Source organism: Nicotiana tomentosiformis, chromosome 1 (assembly GCF_000390325.3).
Source record: "Nicotiana tomentosiformis chromosome 1, ASM39032v3, whole genome shotgun sequence".
Lineage (NCBI taxonomy): Eukaryota > Viridiplantae > Streptophyta > Magnoliopsida > Solanales > Solanaceae > Nicotiana > Nicotiana tomentosiformis.
In genome coordinates, this window is record NC_090812.1 from 70,344,999 (window position 1) to 70,361,198 (window position 16,200).

Sequence of the window (16,200 nt, forward strand, 5' to 3'; positions counted from 1 at the left end):
ATTCTTAATGCACCTCATACAAATATTATCATGATCAATTGATATCATTCATATAATAGTTCTTGTCTGCACCCAAAATAATATAATTAGCGCACATCAACTTTCTTAATAGCGTTTAATTATTCGAAATTTTTCGGGGTGTTACAATATTCCACCAATTTTATGTCTAAAAGAACACCAAAAATGACTCAAAACAAATGATTACTAAGGTAAAAAATTGTTTAAGTAGGAAACATTTTACATTGTATTTAGAAAGGCCTATGGTAAACCATGAAACCCAATATCTCCTTGTAATCCTTAACAAAGACACATAGGAACAATCACATAGTCAATTCAGACATCGCCCATGAAAAAAATACCATAGTTGTTTTGAGACAGAAAATAAATACTAGAGTAAGCATAAAATTCGTTGGAGCTTAAGAGAAGGAATATGTAAACGAGCAAGCAATTGAAACTTCGAATAACCCATTTTGTCTTTGTAGATATCTTCATTGGAGCTTAAAGATTTTTCTTAATAGTTTTTTTTTATTGGAGTTCAAAAGTTTTAAGAGCATTTTTAATTTAATCGGCCCAGTTAAGTAAGAGACAAAATTAATCTTCATTTTCATATAACATAAAGTTAGCACAATGACCTTTAATCAAACCCCCAAAGTGACCAGAGCGCTCTTAAATTTCCATCATCTTATGGAAAAGAGACCCGAAGCACTCAAAGCATCTCAACCCGCAGTGCCTACCTCACATTCCTCTTTTTATCACACCTACCTCACGTTTTTCTATGACTGATAGCTGTCAGTGGGAGGAACTCTTTAAGGGAAATTTCAGTCATTTTTGTCAAATTCTGAAACTTGGCTTCATTTTTTTTTATTTGATAAGGTGGAATTTGGGAAATTCGTAAGTCATGTTGCTCTAGGTTCTAGTCTCTAAGCTTTATTTGATCTTCTCTTACTATCTGTTCTTCTTATGATCTTATTTGCTGAATTAATAGGTTTTGACAGACATCTGGCGGTGGATTGGGGTTCTTTGGTTAATCTTGAAGTTCATTTGCTGAAGCTTTTCCTGATGTTCTATGCCTATGATTCTGACCTTACTTTGTCAGGGTACTCATTTTCTGGAATCTTTTCCTTTTCTTTTCATTTTGCCTTGATTTTTTCTTAACTCTTCTTTTATTCGGGTGATAACTGAATTTCCAAACATAAAAACCAACAAAGTACTGTCGAAGTCAAATCAATTCTTTTTCTTCACTCTAATTCGGATGGCCATTAAATCTCGCTGTTGCCAAACCAGAAAGTTTGAAGACCCAATTTAGTCAAACAACTCTACTAGAAGCAATACGGAAGTTGAAAGTATTTTTATAATCTCCTAAACCTATTTTCTTGATCTGTTCAAAAAAGAATGATCCCTTTCTAAATTTTACTTAAACTTATAATTATATCCTTAATGAGAAACTTTTATAACCACACAAATACTCTGGATCCCTTTTTGACTAAGTCCATAAATTCAAAAAATCTTCATTTTTTATTAAATTCCGTGCCCAATCAAACAGAAATTCAGAAAGAGTATATTTTAACTATCAAACTTATCCTCCAAAAGTCAAAAGACACTTCATAATCTGCGCACCACCAAAAGACAACAAAGAGCCACGACTTCAGTTCACTCCATGATCCTCCCCCTCCCCGGATACCCAACAACAACCTGCAGAATTTCTTCAGCGGGGAAAACAAGTGATAGCCAAATTATTGCTCAACTCAGCCCCATAGCATCAATATCACTAAGAGAATTCATCATAATTTCACTATTTTCATCCTACCACAATTCCTAATCCAATCTTGGAACTATCTATACCTTGCAAAGCTCACACTGGCAGAGTTATATAGCAGCCCATTAAGCAATGCAATAATATTGTGTACTTTATCTGATATTTTATATGTCAATGCCACACAAGAGGGGTGATTTGTGTGGTGTCCAATTTTCGCGTGCACTGATTATAGAAGGACCTGGTTATTCTAAGTGTTCCTTAACCTACTGCTGCTGAAATAGTAAATGCGGAAAGTAAAGAACACAAGTATTTTTATGTGAAAGACATCCGACTCAAAAGGTGAAAAAACCATGACGTACTACTCAGTAGGATTTTCCCAACATTTCACTAAATCACTGAGCCAAAACAGCATTTACAAATATTCTTTGTAAACCTAAGGATTACCTATAATCCCATTGTGGCAACCGGTCTCTAATTGTTGCGACAACTTCAAGTTAACTCTAACTTGAATACTCAGAGTACCTATTACAATTGCCTCTAGATAAAGCTGAAAGATACAATTTGAAAATCACCTACTATAATTGAACTAGAATAAAAGACAGACACTTGAAAGTGGTTCTTCTATCTGGTTCATGTAGCTTCAGGTTCGCATACTTGAATCACACAAGAATTGTTTGCAAAATACCTTGCTATTTTGCTCTCAGCTCACGTTTAACTTCTGCTTTTGTGCATGCCTGTAGAATGAGAACATCCTGTAATATATATAGTTAGTAGAATAAGAAATAACTAGAGTTCTAATGCTACTCTTCCTTGGTGGAAGAGTTCTAGTTATCCTCAACTTCTAACTCCTCCCTTATCTTGGATAGTGTTCTCTTTGAGTAAAAAGTCCTTCTCCTTATCAAATATGCAACATTTTCGATCAGGAGATATCAGATATAACAAGTTAAGCTTATCTCCTTCACGTGCATTCCTCATGCTCAAATCTGCCCGTGGCTGTGTACACATGGGATGGACCTGGTTCATGTCTGAGCTTCCTTTGTCAATCTTCAAAACAAAACTTCACTTGGGCCAACAAATTCTCTCTTTTTTGATGATGACAAACTCTGTGCTTTTCATAAGCTTAGGCCATGTTTCAACTCAGCCCAACATCAACACAATATTAGAACATTTTACCTTTTTAAAGTCACTTATCATCAAGGACCATGTTCATTAGATTATAAACATCATTGTCCAAAGTGAAAGCACAACCTTTCCCACCCCATTTTAGCATCATTGAAAAGTTGCATAATAATGTTAGATAATCAGATTTTAAATAGAAATTACTCATGGCCACTGGGGCTATTTCACAAGCAATCATGGATTAATCATCATATATCAATCTAAGGATATTAGCCATCTAAGAAATATAAACAAACAGTTAGAGCAAAAGACAATGAATTTCATTGATTGATAAGATCCTACCACAAAGCATAAGAAGAAATAAAAATATTTGAACATGAGCAAAAAAAAACAAAAAAATGCCGAACTGGGTCACTGGTTGATCTACACTAGACTGGGAGGCTTAAGGCTGGGAAGGACCAGGTTCTTGGTTTTTGGCTTGGAGTAGTTTCAGTATATCATGAAGAATGTCATCATTCTTCTCCTTTTCTTTTGCCAGCTCAACTCTGAGAGCATCTCTCTCAATCTCCACTTCTGCCAACCTCTTTCTTAGCCTATCAATCTCAGCATCCTTAGCCCCATTCTCTTGCACCAAGGCTCGCACTTTGCTATTCATTGGTACCTTTTTGGATGAACCAGGTTCTTTAGGAGTGGTTTGGACTTCATAGTCATAAGCAGTCAGAGTATTTGCCCCAAAATGATCCTTGCTTGTACCAACCTCCCATTTCTTGATGGGTACCTTGAAGTGTGCAAGTACAGTCGTGAGAATAAAGCCATAGGGTACAACATGAGTCTTGGTGCCATTTAGAACCCTATCAAGAATCTAATTTATAAACCCATGCCAATTGATTTGCCACCCACTGTCCAAACATTCCATAAGGACCAGGTGCATGAATGTGGCAATGTGCCTCCTTTCCTGCCTAGGCAGCACACATTTGTTTACAAATTCGAACATCACTTTGTGGGGTGACTTCATCTCACTTTTGTAAATAGCTTTGGGCTCAAATTCCTCTTCATTGTCACCAAATTTCCTAGTAATGGCAAGGGCAGTAGAGAGATTCTCTAGACTTGGCCATTTTAGTTTCTTATAATCATTGTACCCTTCAGCAAATACACCCAAGATCTTTCCCAGCTCTTTCTCATCAAAAGTTACTTTCACGCCCTTTACCACACTGGTGACCCTACCATCTTTTATCTCACAATTGGCCATAAACTCCACAATTTCATTTTTGTCCAGCCTGCCATCCATCTGAAGGCCCATGTCCTTCCAGCCTTGCAATTGTAACTTCTCTAAAAGCATCACCATTCCTTCCTCCTCCAAGTCCTTGAGGAGTCTGCCTTTCAAGATAGTCCTCTTTCCAAATTTGACCATCTTGTTTTTCTCAGTATCAGAATCATCTTCTTCTTCCTCTTCACTCCATTCTTCTTTCTCCACAATTTTTATTTTTCTTGATTTCATAGCAGACCTGGTTCTTTTAGCCAAAGTGGATGGTTCAGCGGACTTTGACTTTGAAATAGACTTCTTTGTGGAAGTCTTGGCTTTTTTAGCTTTAGGAGTCAGAACCTCCACTTCTTCTGTCTCATCATCATCTCGAAGGACCAGCTCTGATACCAGGCTCACCCACCTTCTTCTTTCCCTTAGCAACAACTTTTCTTTTACTTTCTCCTAAGGCTTTCTCCAGTTCAGCCTCATTCTGCTTCTTCTGACTTCTTGTGGCTCTTCTTCTTTTGGGAGAAATTTCAACAGGGATAAAAGAGGTAGCCTTCCTTTTCTTGTTTGCCCTAGCAGTGCCAGGGGTGTTAACTCCTAAGCTTCCTTTCTTCTTTGGATTGTAACTTGCAGTCACCCTTTTCAGCATGTCTACGAGAGTTTCCTGTTCAGATGGAACAGGTTCATCTACATTTTTCCCAAGTTGAACCAGCCCCTCAACAGCTTCTCCAGACCCACTTCCCCCTGTTTTTCTCACACACTCTTCTATTCCGGCAAATTCCTCACCCCAAACAACCATTGCACCTGATTCTTTAGTTAAACTAATAGGAGTAGGTGAAGAACCGACCACTCTTTTTCCCTTTCCCCTCACAGTACTCCGAGCACCCTCACTCTCTTTTTCTTTTCCTTTTTTATTTTTACCACCAACTCTTCTAGACTCAGTAGTTTCAACATCTGCCATGGATCCTACCAGCATAAACCTATTCTCCAAATTCGTAGCAACCTCAAAAATAGTTTTAGGAGTAAATTTAGGGCCAGATGTTACTTGTTCAGTCTTAGAAGAAACCGTTTCTTCCCCCTCAGTAGTAGACTTAAATGAGTCTTCATATTTCTGAGGTTCCTGGACATGGCTATCCTTCGATTGTTTATCTAATTTCTTAGATAATGCGCTCCCAGCCACAGCCTTGCGAGCAAGCGTCTTAGTTCTTCCTTTATTAGACAGAGGTGTGGTTGAAGGTGTGATAGATGGTGTGGGTGTGGTTTCCTTGGGTGGGGATGAATGATTTTCAGAAGGGTTTGCCATTTCTGAGTTTGGGAGCTTTAGAAAATGAGTTTGTGTGAGAGTAGAAGAGGAGAGAAGTTTGAGAGAATTTGGACGGCTTGAAAATTTAGAAGTGAAGAAACAAATGAATCCCAATCAATATAAAGTGGAGGAGTTCACTTGAGTAACAACAACTTTTGCAGAAGTCTAATCAAACTGCAAGTCAATTTGAAAAGACGTTCAAGACTATCCCTAGAATCTAGGCACTTAATAGCGGTTAGGACTTCTTTTGAATAGAACTGGTTTATTTTGTAACGGATAAGTCCAAAAAGAATTTGGGATTAGATGGGACTCTTCTTTTAATCATGATCCAAATATAATTATTTCAAATTATGCAGAGTGTAGAATACATACCAAGTAATCTTGATGAACCAGGTTCTTCACTGAGAAATCTCTTGTGTAAGTCTGAATTTTCCAAGAGAATAGAGATAATATCATTAGAGATTAATGAGTCATTTCAGAACATGGCACAAGAGTATACTATTGAAAGTATGAGACTGAGCAAAATCTAATCTAACTATATACAAAATTTACAGATTTTCTAACCATTTTTTTTTCATGTTTGTTTTCGATTGTGAAATTTTGAACTTGTCCTTTTAGGTGATCTTAATCATCCTTAATTCTAATCTGTTCCTTTTAAAGTGATCTCTACTTATAGATTTTGTGAAGATATCAGCTATTTGCTTGTCAGTAGTACAAAATTCCACAGTGATCAAACCTTTTCATAGTTGTCCCTCAAAAAGTGATTCCTAACATCTATGTGCTTAGTTCTCTTGTGATGAACCAGGTTCTTGATCATACTAATTGCACTAGTGTTATCACAAAAGATGGGGATACAACTAACATCAATTTCAAAGTCCATTAATTGTTGTTTGATCCACAATAATTGAGCACAACATGAAGCAGCAACAACATACTCAGCTTCAACAGTAGATAAGGCCACATAATTTTGCTTTTTGGTGGCCCAAGACACAAGGCATGAGCCAAGAAAGTGTGCCATACCTGAGGTGCTCTTTCTATCCATAAGAAACTCTGCATAATGAGCATCAACATATCCCACTAGATTGAAATTACTACCTTTTGGATACCATAGACAAAGGTCAGTGGTGCCTTTTAGGTATCTCAAAATCCTTTTGATAGCAGTCAAGTGAGACTGCTTTGGATTCGCCTGAAATTTTGCACAAAGGCCTACACTGAAAATAATGTCAGGTCTGCTCGCAGTGAGATACAACAATGAGCCAATCATTCCCCTATGCAACTTCTGATCAACAGATGAACCAGGTTAATCTATATCCAACTTTGTAGTTGTTGCAATAGGAGTGTCAATTTCTTTGGAATCTTTCATTTTAAGCCTTTTAAGCAACTCTTTTACATACTTCTGCTGATGGATCATAGTTCCATTTGAATTTTATTTAATTTGTAAGCCTAAAAATAATTAAGCTCAACCATCATGCTCATTTCAAATTCACTCCCCATTAGTTTAGCAAATTCTTTACTTAAGTTATTAGTGGTTGCTTCAAAGATTATATCATCAACATATATCTGAAATACTAAGAGATTTTTACCTTTTTCTTTCAAGAATAAAGTATTGTCAATTTTACCTCTCTTGTAGCCATGCTTAAGCAAAATTTTTGATAATCTTTTATACTATACTCTTGAAGCCTGCTTGAGCCCATAAAGTGCCTTGTCAAGCTTGTACACATGATTAGGATATTCCTTGCTTTCAAAGCCCGGAGGTTGCTTGACAAACACTTCTTCATTTAGATAGCCATTGAGTAAGGCACTCTTGACATCCATCTGATGGAGAGTGAATTCCATGTAAGCAGCAAATGCTATGAGGAGTCTAATTGTTTCCAATCTTGCAACTGGAGCAAAAGTCTCATCATAGTTTATGCCCTCCTCTTAACTATATCCTTGAACCACTAATCTTGCCTTGTTCCTTGTAACTGTTCCATCTTCATCAAGTTTGTTTTTGAAGACCCATTTAGTACTAATTACTGATCTGTCCTTGGGTCTTGGTACCAGATGCCAAACTTGACTTCTCTCAAATTGATTAAGTTCATCTTGCATTGCATTTACCCAGTCTGCATCCTGCAAAGCCTCAGCAACATTTTTAGGTTCAATAAGAGATAGAAAAGCATTAAAAGCACAAAGATTCTTCAAAGAAGATTTGATTTTGATTCCAGAGGTTGGATCAGTAATTATGTTCTCAATGGGATGAGAACTTTGGTACTTATAAGGTTTCACAACCAGTTGGTTTCCCTTAGATGTTCCTTCAGTGTTTTGTTGCTGGGGAACAGGTTCATGGACAGGTTCCCTCAGGGTTTGAGGATCAGTTCCCCCTGTCAGGTTGCCCTGCGTAGAAGGACATGTTCCATCACCTGTTCCTTCCTTTGGTGCAGCTTCAGTCTGGGCTGTGGTTTTATTTGAGTTTCTAACCAGCCCAATTGCTTCATCTTCATGTTCCTGTCTCTCAGAAAGGATGTTAGTTTCATCAAAAATTACATGTACACTTTCTTCTACACACATAGTTCTTTTGTTATAAATCTTGTAAGCTTTACTATTTGAAGAATAACCCAAGAACACTCGTTCATCACTTCTTGGATCAAACTTACCTAGGGAGTCTTTACCATTATTGTGCACAAAGCGCTTGCATCCAAATGCCCTAAGATGGGATATGTTTGCCTTTCTCCCTTTAAGTAACTCATAGGGAGTCTTCTCTACAAGAGGTCTAGTCATGCACCTATTTATGATGTAACATGCAGTGTTCACAGCTTCTGCCCAGAAACTGTGGGGCAATTTACTAGAAAGAAGCATAGTCCTAGCCATATCTTCAAGTGTCCTATTATTTCTTTCAACTACTCCATTTTGTTGTGGAGTCCTAGGATCAGAAAAGTTATGATCTATGCCATGTTCATCACAAAATTCAGCAAATTTAGCATTCTCAAATTCAGTACCATGATAAGACCTAATTGATGCAAGTTGATTACCTAGTTGTTTATGAGTTTTTCTAACAAACGAAGTGAACATGTCAAATGCTTCATTTTTAGATGTTAAAAACAATGTCCAAGTAAACCTAGAGTAATCATCAATAAGACCATCACATTTCTCTTACCACCTCTACTTAATGTTCTTATTGGTCCACAAAGATCCATATGGACCAGTTCCATCGTCCTGGTGGTACTTACCACTTTCTTGCTTTTTAAAGAGGATCTTACCTACTTCCCCCTTGCACAGGCATCACAAACCTTATCTTCCTTGAACTTAATGTTAGACAGTCCTATCACTAAGTCCTTGGAGACAAGTTTGTTGAGTTGACTTACACTGGCATGTCCAAGTCTATTGTGCCAAAGGAGGGGTCATTATCTAACACACTTAAGCAAGTGAGTTCATTTTCTAAAAGTGTGGATAGATCTACAACATATATGTTGTTCACTCTTTTTCCCTGCAAAACTATCTTGTCAGTGGTAAAATTTATCACAAAGCATTTGGTAGATGTGAATGCTACCATGTTACCTCTATCACACAGTTGTGATACACTTATTAGACTGTACTTTAGTCCATCTATCAAGTAGACGTTCTCAATAGAATGAGAATCATTCTTGCCTACCTTTCCAACCCCAATGATCTCACCTTTCTTCCCATGTCCAAAGGAGACATTACTTCCTTTAAGGTCCTCAAGTGAAAGGAACTGGTTCTTGTTTCCTGTTATGTGCTTTGAGCAGCCACTATCCATGTACCATATTTGACTGCTCTCCTTCACTTGGACCTGCAAAAAGAAATCAGGGGTTAGTCTTAGAAACCCAAACTAGTTTGGGTCCCTTTCTATAGGCGAAAAGATGAATTAAATTCTTTTTAGCTCAACATGGTAGCCTATTTTTCTCTTGAACAAATTTTTTGTTCTTTTGACTTGCCTTTTCTTTTGCAGTGCATTCACTTTTATAGTGACCTGTTTTACCACAGTGTGTGCAAATCTTGTTCTCAAGAAGTGTGAGGTACTTGCTTTTAGGATCCCATTTAGGTACCAGGTTCCCAAAGCCAAGTCCTCTTCTGTTGCTACTATGATGCTCCTGTAGCCATGAAAGTGCATCGGAGGACCTGTTCCATTTACAAGTTCTGTCTAGCTCATGCTTGACTTTGCTTAAATCCTCCTTTAGGATTCTTACATGCTCATCCCTTTTATACAATTCATCTTTCATTTTTCCTATATTTTCTTCTAGAGTGAGTTGTGTGTGATCAGCTGTCTTTTTACCTATTCCTAATTTCAGTTTTAGATTTTCAGATCTAAGCTCTAGGACATTTGAGTCAAGTGCATAAACCTGGTTCTTCAAAACAATATTTTCATTTACAGTTTCACTAACCCTAAGTTCCAGGTTTTTGCACTTAGCCTTTAAAATCACACATTCTTTAGACAACCGTTCATTTTCATTGTTTACATCCTCTGATTCATCAATTAGTTCTAGAAGTAACTCAGATAACCTTTCTTTAAACAGCAATTTAATCTTGTCTTTGAGATGAATTACACTTACCTCAGTTTCCTCATCAGATTCTCTAATGGTCATAAGTTCTTGTTTATCCCCATCATCATCATCCGAGCTTTCATCTGAGCTTTCTCCCCAAGAAGCGACCATAGCCTTGGTTGATCCTTTGCTTTTATTAGGTTGAACCTGTTCCTTCTTCCTATTCCTTCGTTTAACTCTTTCCTTCTTCCATTCAATTTCCCATTGGGGGATAATTTTTGATGTGGTGATCAGTCTTTCCACACTTGTAGCATCCATTATTGGTTTGCTTATCAGGAACTTTTGATTTACTATAGCTTCCACTTCTTGAAGGACCCTTTCCTCTCCTCAAGTATTTGAAATCCTTAGTGATCATAGCCATTTCATCATCTTCAAGATCAGAACTTTCAGTGATTCTGAGTGCCAGGCTCCTTTTCCTTCTTTGGTACATCCGTTTTCATGGTTTATCTCCTAAGTTCATAAGCAGTGGGATTTCCAATTAATTCATCCTATGGGAGGGTCGCAATGTTCTTTGATTCATGAATGGCAGTAATTTTGCTCTCCCAAGTAACAGGCAGAACCCTTGTCAATATTTTCTCGATTCTATCTTTGTAACGATCCGGCCGGTCGTTTTGAGTATTACAACCTCGTTTCCCCATTTACTTCTTAAATTGGGCTTTACAGTTGTTGTGTGACTTGTTGGGGTAATTGGTTCGGGTCCGGTGAGGTTTTGGAATGAATTGGAACACTTAGTTCCAAGGTTTAAAGCTTAAGTCATAATAGTGATCCGATGTCGACTTATGTGTAAACGACCTCGGAATTTAATTCTGATGATTCCAATAGCTCTGTACGGTAATTTTGGACTTAGGAGCGTGTCCGAAAAATTATTTGGAGGTCCGTAGTGGAATTAGACTTGAAATATCGAAAGCTGAATTTTTGGGAAGTTTGACAGGGAGGTTGACTTTTTGATATCGAGGTCGGAATCCGATTCTGGAAATTGAAATAACTTCGTTATGTCATTTATGACTTGTGTGCAAAATTTGAAGTCATTCCGGATTGATTTGATGTATTTCGGCACAAGATATAGAATTTGAAAGTTCAAAGTTCATTAGGCTTGAATTGGGGCATGATTTGTGGTTTTAGCGTTGTTTGATGTGATTCAAGGCTTCGACTAAGTTCGTATGATGTTTTAGGACTTGTTGGTATATTTGGTTGAGATCCCGAGGGGCTCGGGTGAGTTTCGAGGTGGTTTCGGACCATTTCTAGGCCATTCTTAGTTGCTGATTTTTGGCCACAGAGGTATGCATCACGATCGCGAAGAGCAATTTTGCTGTTTGGGCACTGTGAATCGCGATCGCGTAGAGGAAAATCCTGCTGCACTAACCCGACTTTGGAAGCTTATATCTCGCAATCTAAGGAATTTAGAGATGATCCAAAAATGAAAGTTGTAAACCTTGATGTCTAGATTTCAGAAATGTAAACAATTTGTCACTTTGAGTTGTGTACAAAAAGTTAGGGTAGATACACTATAGGCTGTCCGAGAAGAGTTTGGACATATCCGTTGCACAGGGCTAACTTTGGAAGCTTACATCTAGAAATCTGCAAGGAATTGGGAGATGAGAAACAAATGAAAGTTATAGTCCTTGATGTCTAGTTTTCAAAAAATTAAACCATTTGCAATCTGGAGTTTTGTACAAAACGTTATGACCATTATAGTAGAAGCTGTCTGAAAGTGCTGGGAATTTGTTCTTCACGATCGCGAAGCATTTTCCGCGATCGCGAAAGGCAAATTTTGGGCTGAAAATTTTTGTGCTTTGCAATCGCGAATAGTTAATGCCTCGACAGAAGATATATTTTGAGGTTTCGGCCATTTTTGACATATTTGGAGCTATGGAGCTCGTATAGAAGTGATTTTTGAGGCGATTTTCACCATATGAATTGGGGTAAGTGATTCTAACTCGATTTTGGTTAAATTACACGAATCTATTATTGTTTTTATCAACAAATTCGTGTTTTGGATTGAAAATAGTAGAAAAATTCATAGACTTTAATTGAGAATTTGAAGGCCGAGTTGTGGTCGGATTTGAGTAATTTTGGTATGGTTGGACTCGTGGTTGAATGGGGGTTCGGATTTTGTATAGGATTCCGAGATGTGGGACCCACGAGTGATTTTTGGAGCGTAATTTCGGATTTTTGGAAAATATTAGTATTTTGATATAGAATTAATTCCTATAATTTTTGTGAGCTGAATCAAATTAATTGTGACTAGATTCGAGCCGTTTGGAAGTTATACGCGCATAATGGAATTTCTGGTGCATTGCTTAGCTTGCTCGACATTAGATTTGGCCTGTTCGAGGTAAGTAACTCTTCTAATCTTGGAGTTGAGGGTATGAACCCTGAATATATGTATTTTGTGAATTGTTGGGAGGTGGCGCACATGCTAGGTGACGGGCGTGTGGGCGTGCACTATAGAAATTGTGATATAATTATTTTTGTGGAATTTAATAGTTAAATAACTTTGGTATTTTCCATGCGATTTTATCGGTTAAAGAAATTGAGCTGAAAAGCATATTAAAAATCATGTTGAGGTTATGTGCCAGTATTATTGGGACCCACAGAGGTCATATTACTGTGAAATATTGTGTTAAATTGAAAATTCATACTCAGTCATATTCATTTCATTGCATATCATAACTCAGTTTTATGACTCTATTTTGATGCATATAAATGTTTTGGGCCGAATGCCCTATTTTACTGAAATGCCCGAGTGGCTTGAGAGGTTTATGACTGAGTAAGGCCGAGGGCCTGATTTGTGAGGATATTTATGGGATCAGACTGCACGCCACAACATGTTGATATCGGCCGAGGGCTTGATTGTGAGGGTGAGTGTGCATCGGGGCTGCCCGCCTGTAGCATACTTTATTATTATAGCACGTGAGTTGTCCGTGCAGCATGTGAGTTGTTCGTGCATATTATAGCGCTTGGGCTGAAGGAGCCCCTCCGGAGTCTGTACACACCCACAGTGAGCGCAGGTACCTACTGAGTGCGAGTGCCGAGTGCTTAGTGACTGGGAGGCATGAGTGATTGTGAGGTATGCCCAAGTGGCACGAGTGACTGTGAGGTTTGCCCGAGGGGCTGTTTATGATTTTTATCATTGAGTTGCATCGCATTGGCATGCACACATGACATACAGGCATAAAGATGTATTTTTTTCCTCATGCTGTACTGCATCACATCATTCATGATTTTTACACATTTTTGACAGATGTGCATAGTGATGCATTTGTTTTTACACGGGTTATCCGGAAGGAAAATGAAACATCTTATTTATTTTTGACAAGATTTTGGGAGGAATTTAATGTTTTCAAACTATTCACATTTTTGGCAACTCCGGCAAAAGATTTGAGTTTTCACTGACGGGTTTGAAAGAAAGAACTATTATTTTGAAATCATGATTTGGCTGAACATTTTATCGCTGAGTTACTTCTGGTATTATTTGCTTATTGTTGTTATGGACTGTTGTGGACTATTGGTTTTGGACCCGACCTTAGTAGAAGCTCGTCACTACTTTCAACCTACGGCTAGGTTTGTTACTTACTCAGTACATGGGGTTAGTTGTACTGATACTACACTTCTGCACATTGCGTGCAGATGTTGGCGGCTATTGTTGCTATGCTCGATGGTTGCGGGACTTGAAGATATACCTGCGTTCCTGTTGTAGCTGCCTTTTGTTCAGGGTAGCCTTAGATTTATAAAAGCTCTGTTTATGTATTATTCAAACAGACTATGTATTTATTTCATTTTCGCTTTGTATATTCTATTCTTAGAAGCTCATGATTTATACTACCAGTTCTTGGGGGATGTATGGGATTAAGATGTTTATTCACTTAAATTACTTTAATAATTGTTATTGGAATTGGATAATTGAAAGTTGGCTTACCTAGCGGGTTGGGTTAGGTGCCATCGCGACTAGTTGAATTTTGGGTCGTGACAAGGTGGTATCAGAGCTCTAGGTTCATAGGTTCTACAAGTCATGAGCAAGTGTCTAGTAGAGTCTTGCGGATCGGTATGATGACGTCCATACTTATCTTCGAGAGGCTACAGGGCATTTAGGATATATACTTCCCATCTTTTTTTCCTTATCGTGCGAGATTTATTCAGCTTGAGACATAACTCTTTGAATTCCTTCCACGTATTCGTATGCGCACATGAGCGCTCGGTATCAGCTGTGCATCGCCGGCTTGTGATTCTATGAATGAGGTTCAAGATGTGTATTCTGTGTTTTGGTGATGGGCCAGTCTGGAGGACTTTAGTCCAGGTTTAGACCGCATCTTAGTCTCGGTAGCTTCAGTTGTAACCTGTACATTTGGACTCATATGTCCGGTAATATCCCTATGAGTGAAAGTTGTGGCTCGATGAGCGGCGGAATGGCTTTGTGATGAGTATGATGTAAATGCGGTATATGTTAAGACGATTTAAATATGACGAGAAATGTTCCCTTGAAATGTAAAGGAAAGGCCATTGGGTGCTTGATTTTTGAATTGATGTGGCGTACAGTCTCCAGTATGAATGTTTTGAAGGATCTTTCACATTGTTAAATTTTGGGGTAAAACTAAATTCTCACGTCTAGTTAATGAGTTTGGACTCAGATAGACTAAGTGATTGCATAGTAATTGTGAATGCGAAAGGGTATAACAAGATACCAGATTGAGGCTAAGCAGGTGGATTATACCCTGCGGAGTAATCTACGTAGGAGTATTCCTTATGATTTGAGTAGAGAGTTTCTTTTCTGCCGACGGGGTGTATGGGTGGAGATTTGAATCTGAATCTGAATCTGGTTGAGAAAGTTGATTTGTGTGTTAAGAGGATGAATACGAGCTTAGCGGATGATTGAGGTATTTTTATGGTTGGCGTTGTATGAACTTGGAAAGAAGTTTCGTTGGAATGACTATGGCATTATGGTAGGAAGAGAGTATTGGTATTGTGAGTTATAGAATGTTTTAATCTATGGCTTTGAGCCAAGTGGGGGAGTCTACTATTGACAATTTAATTTCATGGTTAGGTGTTAAATTTTAATTTTGGTCTGAGTCATACTTGTGGGTTAGCTATGACTTGCAGAAGTTGAGATCGAGTATGACCCAAATAAAGAAATTCCTGGTTAAGGATTATATTGCACGTATGAGTATATGAAATTCGTGGGATAGGTGAGTTGTTATTGGTGAATGACGTAGTGCGCATGGAGTATGAATTTAATATGTGGTGTTAAAGTAGAGCTACTTCTTTGAGTGTTGTGGTGCTAGTGGGGCACATGTCTTTTGGCCCATTTGGGCGGCCCAATTAGATTTAAGCAAAGTGGGTGACTCCCGAGAGAAAAGATTCCAGTGGGTTTGAGAATTATACGTAGCAATTGAGATTGTTTCCGGACTTGTGTATGGATAAAATCCGAGATTTGTGTTTGATGGTGCCTGGACTTGCGGAAATTCTATATGACTAAGGATTCTACATTTTTGTATAAGGAAGGTAAGAAGAACAATTTCAAATTCATATAAGGTATTCTCAGAGTGAGTATTATAGTTGTGGTATTTTTGAAGGTGCTTAAGAAAAATACAGTTGCTTATGGGCCGCATGGCGTTGTGGTTCTATACTAAGGTTTGTAGGGTGAGTTGTGGTTAAAGATCGTGGTATTTTAGCAAGAAGAAGTATCAATCTGAAGATAAATTCGGAAGGGACTCGGAGAAAAATAGGACAACTAGGTAGTAGGTTGGATCAATATGGTAATGGATAAGATCGGTTCTTTGGGTGCATATGATGTTGGGGTTTTCTACAGGTGCTTTGTGGCAATACACCTGGACTTGGCGACCTGCGTGGCTTGGTCGAGTTAGATTAATTTAGTTTTAAGGGCTTGATTATGTGCAAATGGATTCCAAAGTATTCTTGATGGTTTCTACCGGTGTGGAGAACGTGTTATGTATTGTGATTTTCTCCTGGAAAGAAGCAAGAGAAAGGGTTCTAACTAAAATGGTATGTAAATTATTGGTGACTCAAAGTTGATAATAAGATTCTTGTGCTTTTCACATTATGGCAATATAGATGTTATGTGTTGTACAAAAGCTAGATTTTCATGTACAAGGTGGCATTACAGTCGTGAAGAGGAGGTAACGAATGTTGGACAATATGGACGGTTTCAAATAGCTAGATGAATACTATTACTACTTGGTGTTGTATGAGAAAGGGGCGGACTTCAGAAGACGCATTG

The 16,200-nt window shown here is 38.1% G+C and overlaps 1 long non-coding RNA gene across 4 annotated transcripts in view; it reads left to right on the top strand.

Annotated features, from left to right (window-relative positions):
• Window positions 1-643: 643 nt before the first annotated feature.
• Window positions 644-16,200, top strand: part of LOC104120934 (uncharacterized) — a 29,406-nt gene continuing 13,849 nt past the window's right edge. For 2 of the 4 annotated variants that reach the window (XR_011410833.1, XR_011410832.1), the window contains exons 1-3: window positions 644-891; window positions 986-1,097; window positions 12,214-12,300. This is a non-coding gene — a long non-coding RNA (uncharacterized lncRNA). Of the gene's footprint in view, window positions 892-985; window positions 1,098-12,213; window positions 12,301-13,595; window positions 13,882-16,200 lie in introns of those variants that run through there. The other 2 variants (XR_011410834.1, XR_011410835.1) reach the window with 2 other exon arrangements.